Below are 22,320 nucleotides of genomic sequence, written 5' to 3'. Positions count from 1 at the left end.
TTAGCATCTCCCTTGAAGAGCGACATAGCAAACGATTTGAATAAAAATAAAAAAAATAATAAAAATAATAAGTGTCCGGGGGGTAGGAGGGTAAACAGTCCATGGTTGGGGTGAGAGCAGTCCTTGGCGATGCTGAGCGCCCTCCGCAGACAGCGCTTGCTTTGGACAGACTCAATGGAGGGGAGCGTGGAACCGGTGATGCGTTGGGCAATTTTCACCACCCTCTGCAATGCCTTCCGGTCGGAGACAGAGCAGTTGCCATACCATACTGTGATGCAGTTGGTAAGGATGCTCTCGATGGTGCAGCGGTAGAAGTTCACCAGGATCTGAGGAGACAGATGGACCTTCTTCAGTCTCCTCAGGAAGAAGAGACGCTGATGAGCCTTCTTGATCAGAGTAGAGGTATTGTGGGTCCAAGAGAGGTCATCGGAGATGTTGACTCCCAGGAACCTGAAGCTAGAAACACGTTCCACCTCCATCCCGTTAATGTGGATGGGGGTGTGCGTGCCGCCTCTGGACTTCCTGAAGTCTACAATGAGCTCCTTGGTCTTCTTGGGGTTAAGGGCCAGGTTGTTGTCAGCGCACCATGCTGCTAAGTGCCGGACCTCCTCCCTGTAGGCCAGCTCATCGTTGTTGCTGATGAGGCCAATCACCGTTGTATCATCTGCATACTTGATGATGGTGTTAGTACCATGTACAGGTGTGCAGTCATAGGTGAAGAGGGAGTAGAGGAGGGGGCTCAGCACACAGCCCTGAGGAACGCCGGTGTTCAGGGTGAGGGTTGAAGAGGTGTGCTTGTCTAACCTCACAGACTGGGGTCTGTTGGTTAGAAAGTCCAGTATCCAGTTGCAGAGGGAGGGGTCGATGCCCAGGTTACCGAGTTTGGTGATCAGTTTTGATGGAATAATGGTGTTGAATGCTGAGCTGTAATCGATGAACAGCATTCTTACATAAGTGTCTCTGTTGTCAAGGTGGGAGAGGGCGGAGTGAAGTGCCGTTGAGATGGCATCCTCCGTACTCCTGTTCTTGCGGTAGGCAAACTGATAGGGATCCAGTGTGGGGGGTAGGCAGCTTTTGAGGTGTGCCAGGACCAGCCTCTCGAAGCACTTGGTGATGATGGGGGTAAGTGCAACTGGGCGGAAGTCATTGAGGCTTGCCGCAGTGGAGTGTTTTGGCACTGGCACGATGGAGGTGGCTTTAAGGCAAGTGGGGACAACTGCTTGGGCAAGTGACAGGTTGAAGATGTCAGTCCAGACGTCTGTCAGCTGCGCAGCACAGGCAACTGAAACATCCTACCAACACCCTGAACTACTATCTACCTGATTGAAGACCCTCGGACTTTACTGGCTTCATCTTGCACTAAACACTATTCACGTTACTCCATTTATCATTACTCTATTGTATTTGTGTATTATCTTTCCGCTGACTGGTTAGCACGCAACAAAAGCTTTTCATTGTACCTCGGTACACATGACAATAAACTCAGCTGCAAGTTTACAAATAAAGACACTAAATCAGTCTGAAAAAGGGACTTCTACCCGAAACATCACCTATCCACGTTCTCCACAGATGCTGCTTGACCCGCTGATTTACTCCCACAATTTGTGGCATGTTTCATTCATGAATATTCCTGCCTCTCCTGTCTTCTGATAAACGTACCAGATCTGGCGGCATTAGATGCCATTAACCAGCAGGGTTATATATTCAAGCAGGAATCACTGGAGGATGGAGAAGCAGGAGACTAGGCAGATATCCGGCCCTTCCTCTCATCATTCCCAACCAACCATGCTCACTTCTCCTGAGCGCAAGTGTCGCACCTGAACTGCTCCCATATAGAGGATGAATGAACTTGGAGATTCACTGGAGACTAACCTCAAGAACCAGATGCATGTTATTACTGCAGTGGTGGAACAGAGGCGCAGCGGTAGAGTTGCTGCTTACAACGCCTACATCGCCAGAGACCTGGGTTCGATCCTGGCTTGTCTGCACGGAGTTTGTACGTTCTCCCCGTGACCACCATGGGTTTTCTCCGAGAACTTTTGTTTCCTCCCACACTCCAAAGACGTACAGGTTTGTAGGTTAATTGGCTTTGGTGTAAATGTAAAAATTGTCCCTGGTGTAGGACATAGAAACATAGAAAATAGGTGCAGGAGTAGGCCATTCGGCCCTTTGAGCCGGCACTGCCATTCAATATGATCATGGCTGATCATCACAGGACAGCGTTAATGTACAGGGATCGCTGGTCGGTGCGGACTCGGTGGGCTGAAGGGCATGTTTCTGCGCTTTGTCTCCAATCTAAACAAAACTAAACCAGGTGCACGTTATTACTGCAGTGTTAATGTCAGTGCAATGCAATGCAGTAGTTCCGAATTCATATCTGCAAAATGTAAGGCTTAGAACATGTAGAGATCATAACATGTTGTTGTGCAAGGAAATGTATTCAGAGAGTCAGTTCTCAGACGACCTGCTGAGAATGTCTTATTTCATAAACCATAAATAAAGGATGTATCAGGTAGAAAGGCTGCTGCTGATTGCACTGTGAATGGAGACAGCGTATTAGCTCTGTAGATGTCCAAAGTAATCCTGCATCCTCAGATTTTGTAGCAATACCACATCATTGCAGCCACATGTTGAAAACTCTCAATTGGAGTTAAACCCTTCTTTATTTTTGTTTCAATGCTGTTGCACGGTGTATTAATGGAATAATATTTAGCACTGATGTGTCGTAGCACACACATTTGTTATTAACGAATTAAATGCAAGAAGTGGCTCGATGAGGGAGTAATTCACTTCATGTAATATGTGTTATCTTTATCATTTTAAAAAAGGATGTTTAGATCTTTTTTGTACGTGAAGAGACAGATATTTTTCTCTGCAATCCCCCTATGGGGACTGTGTTTCAAAGTACTTAATTATAGAGTCAATGTTGCATTTAGAAAAACATCCACTTATGAATAGCATTATATCAAAATTAACTTAATCGTTGTGAAGGAAACAATTGTGCCTGTCAGCTGCCTGCAGGAGAGAAGTCAGTGCCTGTACCGGAGTTGTCAAATTCCTATACATGCCTTTTAAAAAAAAAAAACTCTAATTGATCCCTCACACATAAAAGAGACATGTTTAATCTTGCTTTCCTTTATAGTGAAAAACTTTTCACGTTAATTAATGCCTTGAATCCCACTTGTTGCTAATGTTGTGTAGAGTCCATCTCCACGCCCGGCATACATTTAATTGTTACCCCCCCCCCTTTTATGTGCACATTATTTGATTGGCAATGATGTGATGGGATTAATAAATCTGACTTTATATGATCAGCAATGCAAAGTTACAGTCTAAAGGCACTGTGGATGGTGGGAGATTGGGGTAAAGGCAGGGTACAGTGTAGAGATGCATTGTATTCCTTCCTCTGTAACTTCTGTGTGGGCCGAAAGTGGTTTTCATGGGTTAGGCCTAAAACACAAGTAATCCTCCAGGAGGAAATTTTAAATCTGTGAATATGTTCCAAAAAAATGACAGAAGTTATGTTTCCACTCTCGAAAGTTATCTGTGGCCTCCGAAAATCTGACGAGAGTGCCAGATCTTGGAAACATCGGCATTTTTGTTCAGACTTTACTCAAAAATAGTTGTTCTGAAGTTGCACAAATGCCTTTCTAAACAAAATGGTTTGGATTATTATTTCAGCATTGTGGGGTTTGGGTCAGACAGGCATGCAGAAGGCACTGGGGGTGGGGGCCACTTGCCGGATGATTGCAAACAATGAATTAAATAACTGTAATGGAAGAGTCTACTTGAATTGAAATTGCATTTTTAGCTTTAACAGCAGGGAAGCAGGCATTTCAGCCCACCAAGTCCATGCCAACTATTGATCACCCATTTACACTAGTTCTACCCACTAGTTCAATCCATTCCCTGCAGAATGGTCAATTTATAGAGGTCAATTAACCTGCAAGCCCACACGACTTTGGGTTGCGGGAGGAAATCGGAGCACCCAGAGAAAACCAACGCAGTCACATGGAAAGCATGCAAGCTCCACACAGATAGCATCCATAGTCAGGATCAAACCTGTGTCTCTGGCGTGTGAGGCAGCAGCTCTACCGCTGCGCCACTGTGCACGTGAGCTTTCAGTCGGAAATATAATGGCGTACTCAATGAAATCACAGTCACGAGCAAAATCACAAAGCAGCCAGCATAATTCGCTTATCTCTTCTGGAAATAGTTTGTTTTTAGTTTCCTAATGCTAGATTGACTGAGTCAAGTCAAGAGTGTTTTATTGTCATATGTCCCGGATGGGACAATGAAATTCTTACTTGCTGCAGCACAACAGGATATGTGAATATGTAAACATAGTACATAACAGGGAGAAGAGAAAAGAAAGAAAAGAAAAACAAAAATAAACTGCATTATTTATTGAAGTGGAAATGAAGCATGCCTGCATGCATGTATGTGATGCTAACATGACTCTCTGACAGCTAGAAAAATGTTTCCTCAAGATTTAAAGTAATGCAGTGGCAGCTCAGTCATGTTCCAGCTCTACTTCATGCATTTCTCAGCTTAAAGGAGCCTCATTATTTTGTTGGGGTGGATGGTTGATATGATAATCCAGCTTGTACAAGGGATGGATTTCCTCTCTGTGAAGTTCATAGTCCTTTTTTTTATATTAAAGGTTATTGGAGTTTTGTGGACAAAATTAATTGACAAGCTGTTCCACTATGATGTAAAACTCAGTAAAGTACCCATTTTGAATCTGCCTCTGTAGCTATTTTTAAAGGGAATTAAATTGTGAACTCATCTTGTGAGAACTTTGGTATCAACACTGCATCGGCTCAGTGGCATATTACGTCGCTCACTGTTGGATAACGTTGAAAGGGCTGTTTGTTTACTTAGGGGACTATCAGATCTGAGTGTTGGAAATGCTTCTAACAACACCCCTATAATTTAACCTCAATGAATTTGTTTGAAGTTAATTGCACAATTATTTGTAATTTACTGTACAAATTTTAACTCTTGATGTATAACACTTGAATTATCGAGAAACTTTACAAAGGTACAGGTACTGTCTTAGCAAAACACTTGTTATAATCAGTTTTGAGGCGGCACAGTGGCCCATTTGGTAGAACTGCTGCCTTACAGCACCAGAGTCGCGGGTTCGATCCTGACCTCGGTTGCTGCCCATGTGGAGTTTGCACCTTCTCAATGTGACCGCGTGGGTTTCCTCCGGATGCTCCGGTTTCCTCCCACCCCCCAAAAACGTGCGAGTTTGTAGGTGAATTGGCCCTCTGTAAATTGCCTCTAGGGAGTGCATGCGAAAATGGGATAACATCAAACTAGCGTGATTGGTTGATCGATGGTCAGCGTGGACTCAGTAGGCCGAAGGGCCTGTTTCCATGCTATATCACAAAAACTAAAATTGAACAACTCTCTGAAGGGGAATTGACTCTTTTGTAAGTTGGCTGCCATCTTCTCCTCGGTACTATTTTCACTGCAAATGCTCAACTGATGCATTGACTGATTGACTGGTGCCCATGAAGGAAGTGTCCCATTTGCCATTTGTCACAACAGAATGCATCAGTGGTCGTTGTGAACTCTTACCAATAGTTTGCAATTCAACAAAACCAGAAGCATTTGTTTTTAGCCTCAACATATTGGAGGGGACAGTCTATTGACCTAACCTATTTGGACCTAACACTTTAATTTAGTTTAGAGATACAGCGCAGAAACAGGCCCTTCAGCCCACCGAGTCTGTACCGACCAGCGATCCCCGCACGTTAACACTATCCTACACTAGGGACAATTTTTACATTTACACCAAGCCAATTAACCTACAAACCTGTATGTCTTTGGAGCGTAGGAGGAAACCAAAGTTCTCGGAGAAAACCCACGCATTTCACGGGGAGAAGGTATAAACTCCGTACAGACAGCACCCACAGCCAGGATCGAACCCGGGTCGCTGGCGCTGTGAGGCAGCAACTCTACCGCTGCGCCACTGTGCCGCCCTTAGCCCTTAACACTAATGTGGTGGATTATTCTTTAATGCCACTTTATCATTTCCCACAACAACCATCATTTGCCCTTTATAATTCAAATGGCCAAGATAGTGTCAATTAGTGCGGTCTTGAGGTCAGCTTTCTGGTTTTTTGTTTTTTTTTGCTGTCTTTCCCAACACCTGGATTGGGATTGGTGAAAATCATTTTGCGTTGGACACTCAGAGCCAGCAGAAACTCAGCGGGGATTTGCAGCAAATATATTTCACGATCCATTTTATTTTTAACAGCCAGTAAATCTCAGGGTCTTTGCCAAGCCATTGCAAAATAGCAATTGTGGAAATATGGAAACTAAGATGCCATACAAGTATGAGAAACTGCAGCCAAATTTTAATTTGGAACTTCAAAATCAGACTGTTGCCATCTGCTCCAGACCCAGAGCCAAGTTGCTTGACAGCTTGGCTCATTCCTCATTTAAACCAGCAGTCGTTTAGATCTTTCGTTAACAGAGGAGATTCATTATATGCGTCACCCCAATTTATTGATGTACATTTTTATGGAACTGCTTGATTCCAATTTTCAAACCTACAGCAGCTGCTGGATCAGTCCAAATGAAACCCTACACGTTTCCTGTGTGTGTGGGTCTAGACAATGTGTTCTAGCCTGTTTTTACCTGGAGATCGAGCCAGTCATGTCCTTGCCCACTTCCTGTATATGCACATTGTCTAGCACACCTTCTACTTGTATAGTGTCCTTAACCTTGCAACAATGTTCCTGGTGCTTCTCTCTAAAACTGATCCATGTAAGGAGATATTAGAGCAGATGACCTCAAAAACATTGGAACAACCGTGGGCCATTTGGTCCCACAAACATTTTTGTCTACCTGCATTTCAATGTTCAATATGATCATGGTAGATCAATGCTGGCCCCAACTTCTTTTCTGGCCAGTTCCCCGAACCCTTAATTCCTTGGTCTTTCAAGTATTTATCCACCTCCACCGTCCTCGGTGGAGATAACTTTAGAGGTTCACTACCCTCTGACAGAAGGGATTTCAATGCACCTCAGTTTTGCATGTCCGGCTCCTTATTTTTTAGCCTTGTCTTCTCATTCGTGACTCTCCAACTCATGAAAACTCATGGAAAAGGGGCTGTACAATGATCTGTAAAAAAATTAACGTTACTGGACACCAAACGTTACTGGACACATTGGGCAATTTTCCATTATTCGTTTGGTTTAGTTCAGTGATACAGTGCGGAAACAGGCCCTTCGGCCCACCGAGTCCACACCGACCAGCGATTCCCACACACTAACACAAGCATGGTAGGGACAATTTACATTTTTACCAAGTGTACAAACCCAAGCCAATTAACCTACAAACCTGCACGTCTTTGGAGTGTGGGAGGAAACCGAAGATCTCGGAGAAAACCCTCGCAGGTCAAGGGGAGGATGTACAAACTTCCGTAGTCGGAATCGGACCTGGGTCTCTGGCGCTGCAAGCTCTCTAAGGCAGCAACTCTACCACTGCGCCACCATGTTGCCCATTGTGTGGACATTGACTTCATTAAAAAAGTAAACATCGAGAAATAAAAGGAGTAGTCAGCTCTGGGGCCCAACGCGAGTTTGCTTTGCCCTTCAATGACATTCTGGCTGAAACTTAGTCACATTCCAACCAAGTAACTATATTCTCTGGTACCCTTGGATATGCTCAAAAGCAGAGCATGCACAGTACTCTTAGGAGACAGAATTCCAACGATTTAACACTCTCTTTGTGAGGAACATATTTCTCATCTCAGCCTTAGATGGCCGACCCATTATTCTGAGCCTTTGCTGCCCAGTTCCACACTGGATAGTGCCTCAGAATCCCGGATGTCTCAATCAGATCATCTTTTATTCTTTGTAACTCCAGTGAGTGTAACCCACAAAGTGCAGGTCAGTCTTCATTATATAACTGCCGAGTCCCAGAAACGAGTCTCGTGTATCTTTGCTCAACTGGCTACAATGAGGAGAATAAACTGCCATCTATATTGATCAGAACGACATCTAGGTTTGTTATAAGTGGCTTCACCAAATCCCTGCACAAACATCAAGACGTCCTTATCGTTGTACTCACACCCTTGCAATAAAGGCTGACATGCCATTAGCCTCTCTAACTGTTTACAGTACTTGCATGATTTGTTTATTTTGAGATCTCTGAACCAGCTCACCAAGATCCCTGTGTATACCATTATCTACTGCTTTCTCACTGTCGAAAAAAAAAATTACATTTTCAATTATTCCTGCTAAGGCCTCCAATCTCAAATCATACCTCTCCCCTTCACGTTTATCTGCATAAAACTATTTTTAAACTCACTGCATGCTCGCCGAAACTCATCTTCACACACAGATTTGTGTGATCAGCGCTGATACTTATTCCTGCAGTGCTTCACCAGCCACAGCTTGTCGTCTGATTCCCACTGTCCTCTGTTTCTGCCCTGTAACCAACCCTCCATCTTGATAATACACGAACCCCCCAACTCCATGTATCCCTTTTTTGTTAAAATATAGAACGGTACAGGCCAGGAACAGGCCCATCGACACATGACGTCTGTGCCGAAAGACTTTGGCTATGCAGATAGAGGTGATACCAAAGGGATACAAGGATGAAAACAGTGGAACTAGTAGCATGACTAGGATGGGGGAGAGGGGGGAAGGGAGGGAATGCAAGGGTTACTTAAAGGCAAGGGCCTGTCCTACTGTACGAGGTGATTTTAGAGCTCTCCCGAGTTTAAAAAAAATCAAACTCATGGTAAGTACATAGAATGTACACAGCTGCTACGTTGGAGCTCGTGGATGTCTCATAGCGGCTCGTAATGCTAACGGCAGGTACTCTGGAAACGCGGTAACTCGTGAAGGGCTCTCGTGGAAAAATGTCCACGGGAGCCCTGAGTACCTATAAACGGCTATTACCGCAATTCTTCGAGTTCGAATCAGAGGAAACTCGGGAGAACTCTTGAATTAGCTCGTACAGTGGGACAGGCCCTTTAGAGAAATCAGCGTTTATACCGTTGGATTACAAGCTGCCCAAGCAAAATATGAGGTGCTGTTCCACCAATTCATTCATTCATTCCTCATCGTTGAAAACATTTGCGACACAGTGGTGCTGGTTTCCCACAGGAACGGTGACGGACGCACCACACATCTCTGTCCTCCAGTTCTTGCGTACTTCCGCCACTGGAAGTGTAGGATTTTGGTGTGCGTGCGCGTTTTATCATCACTCCTTACAATGGTACAGTTATGTACTATAGTGATCGCAACTTCTACTGTTGTGCGGATGGGCGTTGGCTCGCTGGAAGCTCATCCATCCTTTGACAGGTCTTGTTTTTGGTCCTGCTGGGGGTCCACAGCCCCCTCCTCACCTGGCAATCCAAGTGCGGGAAACAGTTTAGTCGCCAACTATTCAACCATGGGGCAGGTAGCACGCATTACATGGCACCCGTGGCGGGGGGAACTCCCCCCGAACTGACACAGGACCTTTCACCAAGGCACCAGGCATTACTCCAAACAACATGCCAAATGAGACCATGATGATTCTTACTGTGTTTCTCCACCTCATTCTCAATGGACATGCATCACTGGTAAATCAAGTATCTATTTCCCACTCCTAGTGTATGGAGAAATTGGAGGTGAGCCATTCTCTTGAATGTTTGTAGTTCTTACAGTGGAGGTACTCCTGCAGTATTATTAGGTTAACAAAAGTTCCAAGGCTTTGACCTGGTAACAAAGAGATTTGGAAAGTTTAAACTGCCCTCGTGGCTCGTGAGGAGATACAATAATTTTTACATGAGGTGCTCCTGTGGTATGATAAATTCAAGAGTGTTTCATTGTCAGATGTACCAACATTGGAATAATGACATTCTTACTTGCAGCAGCACAACAGGCCTGTAAGCACAACACACATAGAGAATGTATAATAAACACTAAATTAATAACTCTAAAACTGGTGCAAAAATGCCTGAAGTCCTTTGTGCAACCAAAGGCAGTCCATACAAGTTCACAGTTGAGGTTAGTGTTGTGTAGTGTTCAAAAGCCTGATGGTTGTTGGGAAGAAGCTATTCTTGTACCTGGTGGTCACAGTTTTCTTCACTTTTAGACTTTAGAGATGTGGTACGGCCCACTGAGTCCATGCCAACCAGCGGTCACCCCATACACTAGCACTATCCCACACATTAGGGACAATTTATAATTTTACCAAAGCCAATTACGGTAGGCGGCGCGACTCTCGTCAGCAGCGGCCTCTGCAGCCCGTCTGCGTTTTTATTATTTTTTGTCTATGTTTTTATGTAGTTTTTGTTATTTTTTGTTGGGGTGTGTGTGTGGAGGGAGGGGGTAACTTTTAATCTCTCCCTTGTCGGGTCTCCGTTGTCGTTGGGGCTGCAACGAGGAGCGGCCTCCAACAGGAAGACCGGGGGCTCTGGTGCCGACGACTCACCTCACCGTCGCGGAGCTGTCCGAGTCCAGAGCGGGTGGAGCGGTGGTGGAGCGCTGCTGCGGCCCGACCTCCGGAGATTCGGAGGCTGCAACTGCGGGTCTGGCGGACGGCGGCACCGGGAGCCCGCGGGTCACTGGAGGGAGACCGCTTTTCAGGGCTCCCGCAACGGCGACTTCTCCCGCCCGAGTTGCGGGGTCGAAGAGCTCCTGGAGCGGGGCCTTACAGCACCGCCCCGCGCGGCTTGGAATGGCCGCGGGACTCTGCGAGCGCACGCCGGGGGCTCTAACATCAAGAACCTGGTGTGCGACCTTGCATCACCCGGCGTGGCTTTAATGGCCGCGGGACAATCGCCATCGCCAGCCGGGGGCTTTGACTTTGACTCTGACATCGTGGGGGGGGGGGGGGGGGGGGAGAGAGTGCAGTGGAGAGATAAGTTTTTTTTTGGCCATCCATCACAGCAATGTGATGGATGTTTATGTAAATTATGTTGTGTCTTGGGTCTATTTGTTTGTAATGTATGGCTGCAGAAACGTCATTTCGTTTGGACCTCAAGGGGTCCAAATGACAAATAAATTGAATTGAACTGAATTGAATTAACCTACAAACCTGAGGTACACAAAAATGCTGGAGAAACTCAGCGGGTGCAGCAGCATCTACAAACCTGTATGTCTTTACTGACTCCTGTACTTTCTTCCCGGTGATAGCATGGTGTGGGTCTTTGATGATGCTGACTGCCTTTTTGAGGGTTGCTCTTTAAAGGGTTCCAAACTAAAAAATATCATCACAAGGGCAAGACTTCTGAGACGGTGAGATATAACTTCTCTGAGGTGGTTTTGGCCTCAAATCAAAGTCTCTCTCTTGCTCTACCCCCAAACTGATAACAATTAAGCCCTGTGAATGAATTGTATCATTTTCACATGTTCTAAGTCACTTTAACACAGTGAGTGATTCAAATGTTCATTCCCTTTCTCCTCCCCGAAGACGGTGTTATTCTTTGACCATAAATAGTTAAATGCTTTTCACCAAAGCATTTTTCCCACAGCAATGGGCATTTGCATGTCTAAACATTCCAGTTTGGGTTTTTGACGACAATGCAGCTTGATTGACGTTGTGTTCACATTGTCAGTGCTGAATATGGGATGCCTGCTCTCACTTCTGCTGCTTCACTCTTAAACAGCACAAAACAGCAATGTGAATGGAAGTGACCGAGCCAGAATCTACAGTGTGTGTGTGTACAATTTTCAGCTCCAGGTGCTTGTTCACTTCCTGTTACCAGAAAGTTTGAAAAAGTCTAATGTTTTCCATTCACAAAAACTGGTTTCCCCACTTGAAGTCAATGAAGCATGTTTTTTCTAAAAAGATGATCATATTTCTCAGAAGAACATCCATCGTGATAGATGATATAGATCTTGGGCAATGATTTTTAATTGGGAATCACACAGTGAGCTGTTCTTCCTTTATCTTTAGATAGTTTGCTGAATGTCTGGGTTTGAATTAGGATGTTAATAGGCGGGTAAATGTTTGTGTCTATAAATGTCCGTGTATATTTGTGAGGTTTGGTGTGTGATTTCATTGTGGGTGTGTGATTCCGTGTGCATGAGTGTGTTTCTCAGTATGTAAGCGTTTTCCTCGGCATATGAGTGTGTGTGTGTGCACACGTGTGTACATGTTCTGATGCAAGTGTATGTGTGGGTTTTTGTGTGCCAGAATTCCATCGAGGATGTGTATTTTCCTGCTTCAGACTACAAGTATCTTGACTGAATGCATCTGCATGAGTTTTGTAAGTTGCTCTTGGGAGCAGAGCCAATTTTCGGATGCTCCTTTTCCGTTGCTGCTAAGAGTGCCCTCTATTGACAAATACTACATTTCATGCATTAACTTGGAAAACTGTTCTTCCTGTCACCACAAGTCTTTACATAAACATTTCCAACAACAACAAAAAATAAAAATGCCTTCAAGATTATCCACAGTTGAATGGATTTGTAGGCTGATCAGATGGCCTTGCTTTACTCGTGGGGTTTGAGACTATACAACTCATCATCAGCTGACATCTTCTAGCTTACTGGTGACCTGATAATACAGCATTACCTTCTTTAGCAACCAAGAATCGCCTATATTGAACCACAACTATTGAAAATTATTCTTGTGAACATACTGAATAGGAAACGGCCTGGACTTCATATTAAAGCTGCATTCAAACTTTACTTTAAAATAAAATCTACTATGGACAGGCTTTGAATTCATAACTCCGTAAGTCATAGGAGCAGAATGCAGAATTAGGCCACTAGGCCCATCAAGTCTACTCCGCCATTCAATCATGGCTGATCTACCTCTCCCTCCATTCTCCTGCCTTCTCCCCATAACTTCTGACACCCGTACTAATCAAGAACTACATATTACGCCTTCATTGGTATTTGAGATGTATTACATAGAAACATAGAAACATAGAAAATAGGTGCAGGAGTAGGCCATTCAGCCCTTCGAGCCTGCACCGCCATTCAATATGATCATGGCTGATCATCCAACTCGGAATCCTGTACCTGCTTTCTCTCCGTACCCCCTGATCCCTTTAGCCACAAGGGCCACATCTAACTCCCTCTTAAATATAGCCAATGAACTGGCCTCAACTACATTCTGTGGCAGAGAATTCCAGAGATTCACCACTCTCTGTGTAAAAAATGTTTTTCTCATCTCAGTCCTAAAAGATTTCCTCTTTATCCTTAAACTGTGACCCCTTGTTCTGGACTTCCCCAACATCGGGAACAATCTTCCTGCATCTAGCCTGTCCAACTCCTTAAGAATTTTGTAAGTTTCTATAAGATTCCCCCTCAATCTTCTAAATTCTAGCGAGTACAAGCCGAGTCTATCCAGTCTTTCTTCATATGAAACTCCTGCCATCCCAGGAATTACACCGTACCGAACTAGATGTACTCCTCTATCAACAGAATTAGCAAATGCAAGTAACCAACAACAATCCATTCAGCTGATATTTCCCCATTCCTTGACATCAATATGTCATCTCAGTAAATGCAACCACGGCGATTTAATGAAAACAGTATTGCACGGAAGCAGAACATTTCAAATAGCTTCCAAAATATGGGAAGGGCTTGCCAGGACTTTGCATTGCCATTCAATTTGTGTCTGATCAGAGTGATCACTCTTCGCCAGTAAGATTTGCATTGGTCAGAATTCCACAAGTTTTCCAACACTTAAAACAGCCAAGAAGGGGGAAACAAAATATGGTTAGGAAAACTGCTTGAATCTTTATTTTTTTTCTTTCTGATTTGGGGACCACAAAGGAAGGACATGCAGAAGGTCATATAGAATCTAAACATAGCAGGCTTCGATCTGTCTTTGCGCATGTCTGTAATTAATTCGTTCTATGTACCTTTTCATATCACTCGGTTCCCTCTCCACTAACTCTCAGCCTGAAGAAGAGTTTTGACATGAAACGTCACCTATTCCTTTTCTCCAGAGATGCTGCCTGACCCTGAGTTACTCCAGCTTTTTGTGTCTATCTTCATGGTAAATCCAAGCCTCTTGGTGACTGTACTTGCTGGCCGGCGGAGTGACTAGTGTTTCATTCCTGTTCATCAATCATCTTTACGACCATCTGCTTCTGAAAATATTTAAAAGTCAGACGAGGTAAATGCGAGAACTGTAAATTGGGACGTGATGAAGATGAACCATCCAAAGCTGATGAGGTGAGAAAACCATGAACTTGGTTGTAGAATCCGCTGACATTAAGCTGCCAAGAGGTCTCTGTTTGTTTGTTGTCTTATTTGCAAAGGGCTGCTAATGAGATTTCTGACACATTTTACACTGACACTACGAATGAGAGCTACTAATATCAATTTTCTTAACAATCTCTTGAAATTATTAGAAATTAGAAACATATAAAATCCTTAAGGGATTGGACAGGCTAGATGCAGGAAAAATGCTCCCGATGTTGGGGGAGTCCAGAACCAGGGGTCACAGTTCAAGAATAAGGCGTAGGCCGTTTGGGACGGAGATGAGGAAAACAATTTCTCCCAGAGAGTTGTGAATCTGTGGAATTCTCTGCCATAGAAGGCAGTGGAGGCCAATTCACTGGAATCATTCAAGAGAGAGTTAAGGGCTTGTCCCACTTAGGCGACTGCCAGGGACTTGTTTTAATGAAATTCACCGACGACATCTGGCGACAACCCACGGCAACTACGACAACCTACGACAGCAAAAATTGTCGCCACTGTCACCAAAAAATTTTCAACATTGTGAACATTTTGCGGCAGTCCCTTTTAGTTTCCCAAAAATTCACTTAAGTGGGACAGGCCCATTAGATATAGCTCTTAAGGCTAGCGGAATCAAGGGATATGGGAAGAAAGCATGAACGGGGCACCGACTTTTGTTGGTCATATTGAATGATCATATTGAATGACGGTGCGGGATCGAGGGGGCCGAATGGCCTTCTACTGCATCTATTTTCTATGCTTCTAATACTTTGATATATATTTTGCTCAAGTTATTTTTCAACTTGTAGAAACTGCAGATGTTGGTTAGTACACAAAAGGACACAAAGTGCTGGAGTAACTCAACAGGTCAGTCAGTTTCTCTGGAGAACATGGATAGATGTCATTTCGAGTTGCGACCAGTATTGTGTGCACTGTGTATAAATATACAAGCTTTTAACATAGAGTCATAGTATCACAGAATAATACAACACAGAAACAGGCGCTTCATCCCAATGCGCTCACCAACAATGAAACTTTAACATGCTACTCAGAAATGTTTATTTGTACACAATATCTGCAATATCTCAAAATATGTAAATTACGGTACATCAGTACAGTTATTAGTGTTTTAATTGATCTATTATTTCAAGAGAACATCTCCTTTGTCAATTTGTCATGTAATTACACCCTCTCATTTTGGAGCTTATCAAATTACAATTATTTTTTGTAATTTATCCATCAATAATAATATGAAGATGAATTATTATATATGCAAAGGTTCCAAAAACAATATTTTAATGTACCACATGTTTCATCGCCATATCCTAGTAGCATTATTTTCAGCCCTTGAACTTCAGTTTATCTGAAGAACAAATTTGACGTTCATGTGCAAATCTACCCGAGATCAACCTGTACGTGTCTACAAATAGTTGTTTACAGAAACTGTATGAAATTCAGGTCATTCAAAGCTCCTCCATCCTAACTTTGGCTTGGTCATCTTCCCCCATCACCTCTGTGCTCTGTCGGCGTTTGTACCCTTGCTCCTGATTTGGCAAAGCTTTGATTTTGCAATGTTCACTCTTGTGTGGCGTTACTTCCATGGTCTAGTCCTTCCCTATCTCTGCCTATTCTTCCATTTTCAGTTCAGTTTATTGTCACGTGTACCGAGGTACAGTGAAAAGCTTTTGTTAACCAGTGCGAACCAGTCAGCAGAAAGACAAATCATGATTGCAGTCGAGCCATTTACAGTGTGTAGATCAGGGATGGGGAACCTTTTCATGTTGGAAGGTCGCAATAAGTTAGCTGTAATCTAATAAGGCCGCATCCAAGAAACTTCAATTAAACATAGGATTATTTCGTGGAATCTTCTTTTACTCTTTGGTATTTTAAATACGCTCATTTTAAGATTAAAATAAAAATAATAAAAGACGAACAAAAACATATTAATAAAAATAAAAGGATTTGTTCTACAAAATTTGGATTCATTCAAAAGGCCGCACTTAATGGCCTAGAAGGCTACATGCGGCCTTAAGGCCACAGGTTCCCCAACCCTGGTGTAGATACATGATAAGGGAATAACGTTTAGTGCAAGGTAAAGCCAGCAAAGTCAGATCAAGGATAGTTCAAGGGTCACCAATGAGGTAGATAGAAGTTCAGCATTGCTCTCTAGTTGTGGTAGGATGATTCAGTTGCCTGAATTCAGTTGGCTGTGTTACTACCAAAACCTTGTAAGATGACTACACTCCTTTTATTCTGACACCATTTTAGCTTTAGTTTATTTTATTGTTGCGTGTATTGAGATACCGTCAAGAGCTTTTGTTGCATTGGCCATTTCCAAATGTAATCGGTCCACCACAGGGAGATGTGCTGTCTAATGCAAGCTCGGCACGCCTTTCCTCAGCTTATCCGCTCCTCTTTCCATCTTCTAAATGCTCCTTAATACCCATTTCTTTGGTAAATTGTTTGGTCTTCTTCCTCAATAATTCCTCAAGTGGCTGAGTAACAATATTTTTGTCTATGAAGCATCTCGGAAGATATTTTGCCCTATTAAGGGTGCTGTGTGAATGTTGTTATATTTCGGATTGCCCCTTATGTAATAGCACTTGTTCCAAAGAGGATTCAACGTTGAATGAACTTCCTTAACACTGATCTTTTACAAATGCTTCATGCTTTAGTGTACTCTGTCTGGTTCAACTTTACCTGAAAGAACAACACATGAAAGATGCATGATTACAAGACGATCCCATCTTCCTCTAGGGGACTGATGGTTGTCAGGATTACAAAATCAAAATCAAAAATGTCTGGTTTTGCGTAGCTGATAATTAAACATATTAAAAAGTATCATTTAGTGCTGGACTTATTCCGAAATCCCACTTAATATGGGCAGGAAGTGGACGCTAACGATTCTGTATGAGGGAAGTGACATTTGAAACTTTTGTCTGATTATTTTTGAGTGAGATGGCTCTAACCCAGAGACACATTCCACTTTTATTAACAGCAACAAAAGAATTTCCTTTGCCGAGTCCATGATTACTGGGGTATGAGTGGGAAGAGACTTCGCCATAGTACATGGTCACTAATGGATAGAAAAATGCTACTTTCTTCTGATTGTTTCGCTGCACAAAAGGAACCGCTGGCCCTTTTAATTTGTAAATGGATCGCTTCACACGGACCACTCTTTTTTTTTTAGAAAGAGGGTGGTGTCGTGGGGGGGGGGGTGGGGGGTGGGTTGGGGGGAAGAAAATCTCGATTTAGTTGACTACACTTGCATCATAAAGGGCATTGTGCACGGTGACAAGGAATGAAGCTGGCTTGTGTGAGGCCAAAGCGGTTAACACTGCACATAATCAACTGAAATCAAGATGGAATTACTTGCAGCGAGTTCTTCGGTTCTTTTCTTCGGAGCAGTCTGCCAGCACTGGTAACAGCGCCACACCTTATACTTTTTTCTTTCTGTCACAAACTTGAGCTTCAGGATCCGGAAGTGAAAATACACTAACAAGCATGTCCAATGCGCAAGGATTGCTCAATGGTAACGAAGAAGAAACTACTGCCCATCGCAGCATGCTTTAAATAGTTAGAACTACTTAAAGCACTAATGAGCCTGTTTACCGGTATTATTCTCACAAGTCTGGTTGCTTTGCTTTCTACCGATGGCCTTTAATGGGGCCGTGGTAAGGTGCGAATGCGCTTGTGCGAGAATCTTGCCTCCCGTTTCCCTGACCGATTTAGAAACTTACCAATTGGCCTCTGACCAATTTAGGTGATTTTCACCTCCGCTGTTCAGTTCATAAGCTGTAGCAGCAGAATTAGCTGTGCCACAATGCTGCCATGTTGTGCCACTGACAGCAGGCTGATACATGTGACCTAGATGGCAGTCCCACCTCTGAGGATACAGTCCACTGCCAACTCCTGCAAGATTGTACAAGGGTCGCTGAAGATTCATGTCCCTGGGTACTCGGAGCAGAATTAGGCCATTCAGCCCATCAAGTCTACTCGATCCATTCGATCATTGCTGATCTGTTTTTCCCTCTCAACCCCATTCTCCGACCTTCTTCTCATAAACCCTGTATTTATATTTTACTATTAACTGTACATATGTGCATTGGTGTCGTGTTGTATTTCTTTTAACGGAGGAGAAGCAAATGGAATTCCGTTGCTCAGTTTTGTGCAATGACAATAAACATATTGTATTCTATTCTATTCTATACCCGGACTGAACAAGAAGTTAAGCAAGTTAAATGATAGGGCACAACAATTGCCCTTCTACAATCCCCTCCTCTCCCCCCTCCACCCTTTCCTCACCCTCCGCCTCTCCCCCCCCCCCCCCCCCCATCCATCCTCCTAGATGTTTAACTAGCTCCTCAAGTCTCCACATTGTACCCCTATTAATTTCATACCATCACTAGCCACCAATGAGGCAACCAGAGCATTACTCTATGGTAATTTGTGGTTGTTCCTGATCGTTCCCCACCTATAGCTCTTCAACCCCCTCTCCCCCACCTGTTGTGATGGTAGGTGAATCGCAGTCGATCAAGGCTGACCAGCCTCTTGAAACACTTCATGATGGTGAATGTCAGAGCCAACGAGCGGTAATCATTAAGGCACCCTACCTTGCATTTCGTTTTTTAAAAGTTTAATTTAGAGATGCAGTTCGGCCCACCGAGTCAGCCCGGACCAGCGATCCCCGCACATTAACACTATGCTAAACACACTAGGAACAATTTACATTGATACCAAGCCAATTAACCTACAAACCTGTACGTCTTTGGAGTCTGGGAGGAAACCGAAGATCTCGGAGAAAACCCATGCTGGTCACGGGAAGAACGTGCAAACTCCGTACAGGCAGCACCCATAGTCAGGTTTGAACCCGGGTCTCTGGCACTGTAAGCACTGTAAGGCAGCAACTGTGCTTCTTTTTTTTTAATTAGAAACAATTGCACAAAGATAAAATGTTCGGCATCTAGAGTTATACAATTATTGGACAGCTTCATTTTTAACCTTCTAACCTCAATTGAAAAAACAGTTTCACTTTTATTCCAATTTATTCTATACCCTGAGAAGGAACCAAATTGTTCTATGAGGTCTGGGATGCTGACTTGAGAGTGGGTAATATTTAAAAGTACATCGTCTGCATATAACAAAATCTTATTATTGGTATGTTTAGTGTTATAACCATGAATGCCCGGATGTAATCTTATACTTTCAGCTAAGGGTTCTATGCAACTGTGCTTCCATGCCACCCCAATGAGATGGCAATGTGATGATAGTGGCCTTCTTAAATTCTCAGAATTCAGTCGGGAGAGGTTAAAGATGTCCACGAATACTCCTGGCAGCTGGTCTGTGCAGTTTCTCCTTGGTCAATTTGTAATTTAAATGTGAGGCTAATAGTCTTTTATTAACCAGAGGCATTAATAAAAGAGGACAGAGGAAGATAGGCTGGAGATCTGTCATGGAGAGGTCACAGTTTAGGTCGGGACCCTTCTTAAAGTGGGTTAGCTCCAAACCTGAAACGCCGCCTATCCATGTTCTCCAGGGTTGTTGCCTAGCCCAGCTAGGTTACTCCAGCACTTTGTGTTTTCTTCGGTAAACCAGCAACTGCAGTTCCTTGTATCTGGAGATCTGACGCGGTCATAATGAATGAAGGGGTTTAAATGGTTTACTCCAATCCTCTCTTTATGTTCCTGATGGAAAATGTAAGCATTGTTTAAGAATGGAGAATCTTTGGCAGTCATGAGGAGAAGCAGAAGAATGGAAAGACAAACGTGGCACTTATTCATCAGTGAGGAACACTGCCTCGTTTTAGTTGTACTCTCCAGGTTTGATTTAACACTGGCATATCCCTTCAGAAGTAAACAAGCCTCACTATGTCTGAACGGGTACATAATTTATCCAGATCACCCAGATCATAAATCTCAACCAATGTCAACACTCTAAGTTCAAGAAGATACTGCCTGGTCTTTCTCTGCTTTGAAGGGTGGAAATGGAAAAAAAAAAAAAAATCACTGGGAAAGAGAGGGAGAGGGGGGTAGAGACACCAAGGAGAAGAGAGAGGGCGAGAGAGAGAGACAGAGAGACAAACAGAGAGAGAGAGAGTGACAGAGACAGTGGGAGGCAGAGAGAAGGGACGGATGAGAAAGGGGGCAGAGAGAGGGAGATAGAGGGGGAGGGACAAAGACAGAGATGGAGACAGAGACAGAAAGAGAGAGAGAGAGTGGGACACAGAGGGAGAGAAAAAAAGAGGGGGGGGGGACAGAAAGGAAGAGACAAAGAGAGTGAGATGGACAGAGAGAGTGAGATGGAAAGAGAGAGAGAGATGGGCTGAGAGAGAGGGGGGCAGGGAGAGAGTGATAAAGGGATGGACAGAGAAAGATAGAGTAATAATGTGAAAGAATAAAAGGGATTATTAAATTTATGTGAAAAAATAACTGGGTAATGAATTGGAAACAGCATATATTTTGCATTGTTCCTCTAGTGGGAATGAAAGTGAATGAATCAAGCTGCTCTGAAGATGCGAGAGTCATCATCTTCGAAGCAATTACTGTATCTCTATGAGTATCTTCATGTGTTGTGAATTGCTAAGTCGCTTGAGCCCACATTATTTCAGTTACTAAGCTCACAGTACTTAGCTTTTGTTTGGGTCCTCCCATGTTGGACTTGGCACACAATTGAAACAGCTTCATCTGTTGTAAACAATGGCGAGACAATTTTAACTTTAAATCCCTCCAAAGTGGAGGGAATGCTGGAGTTTGTTGAAATGAGTTAGTTCGGGAATTACTCCTTTTCTTCTCATGATAATAATGGTATCGGGCTACTTAAGGCTCAGTTTGTGCTGAAGAATCAAAGAAGTTCCCATTAAGAACCTTAAGGGAGGAAAAATGAATATAAAGTTTATTGATGCCAGTTTTACTGGAGCTGATAATTATATATTTCAATGCCATCAGCCTACAATTTAAATTTAACAATGTTAAATTTGGTCATTCATAAACAATCCAAGTTTGTCCAACCTCAGCATGATAGTAGACTAAGCAGACTAAGACTAGCATTTAAGAACTAAGATACAGTTTATTCCAAACATATATATCAGCCAAGGCACAAAAGCCTAACAGGAACAGTGGTCCAGATGTGGCTTGGAAGAAAACAAAGATAGTGTTAGATCAAAAGAAAAGGATAAAGAAGTTAGCCAGAAGACTTAAATCGGAATTTCTTGGGACTAAGAAATTGATAAAAAAATGGAGAGTCTAGCACGAGAATCCTAAAACAGATTGTAAATAGATGATATGACATAGGTTCAAGGTGAAGGGGAAAAGATTGAATAGGAATCTGAGGGATACCTTTTTCACACAAAGGGTGTATGGGACAAGCTGCCAGAGGAGGTAGTTGAGGCTGGGACTATCCCAACATTTAAGAAACAGTTACATGGATAGGACAAGTTTGGAGGGATATGGATCAAATGCAGGCAGGGGGCACTAGCTTAGCTGGGACATGTTGGCCGGTATGGGCACGTTTACACACTATATCATTCTATGACCCTATACGATGTGTCCAAATGAGATTTGCAAAAGTTATTGAGGACACCTGTCGGAATGAGTTTTGTCAAAATTACATTGTCAATACAGGTGTCATAGTTCTAGCCATCATCAGCCATTTCATTAATAATCTTGCCATCATAAGCTCAGCAAAATGTTCAGTTCTTCAGGAATTGAAGCAGCCCATGTTAGCAAGATCCAGACAACATTTAGGCATGGGCAGCAAGTGGTAAATACTATTTGTTCCACAAATATGACGGACAAGAGAGAGTTTAATCTACCTTCCCTTGCCATTCAATGACCAAATTCTCCACCAACAATCTCCGGGGTGGGGATGAACCGCTTGTTACCATTGACGAGAAGCTAAACCGGATCAACCATCTGCCAGGGTGGCCCGGTTGCGTAATGGCAGGGCTACTGTCTTACAGCGCCAGAGACCCAGGTGTGTTCCTTCTCCCCGTGACCTGCCTGCGTTTTCTTCAAGATAGAAACATAGAAACATAGAAATTAGGTGCAGGAGTAGGCCATTCGGCCCTTCGAGCCTGCACCGCCATTCAATATGATCATGGCTGATCATCCAACTCAGTATCCCATACCTGCCTTCTCTCCATACCCCCTGATCCCCTTAGCCA

The 22,320-nt window shown here is 43.4% G+C and overlaps 1 protein-coding gene across 1 annotated transcript in view; it reads left to right on the top strand.

Moving 5' to 3' along the window:
* The window catches only part of gli2a (GLI family zinc finger 2a), a 442,689-nt gene that overhangs the window by 169,032 nt on the left and 251,337 nt on the right, over positions 1–22,320 (top strand). The gene's annotated exons all lie outside the window — the stretch shown is intronic.

Source organism: Leucoraja erinacea, chromosome 7 (genome assembly GCF_028641065.1).
Source record: "Leucoraja erinacea ecotype New England chromosome 7, Leri_hhj_1, whole genome shotgun sequence".
In the NCBI taxonomy this organism is placed as follows: domain Eukaryota; kingdom Metazoa; phylum Chordata; class Chondrichthyes; order Rajiformes; family Rajidae; genus Leucoraja; species Leucoraja erinaceus.
The sequence above is the reverse complement of the archived record's forward strand: the minus strand, read 5'-3'. Positions and strand labels throughout refer to the sequence as shown.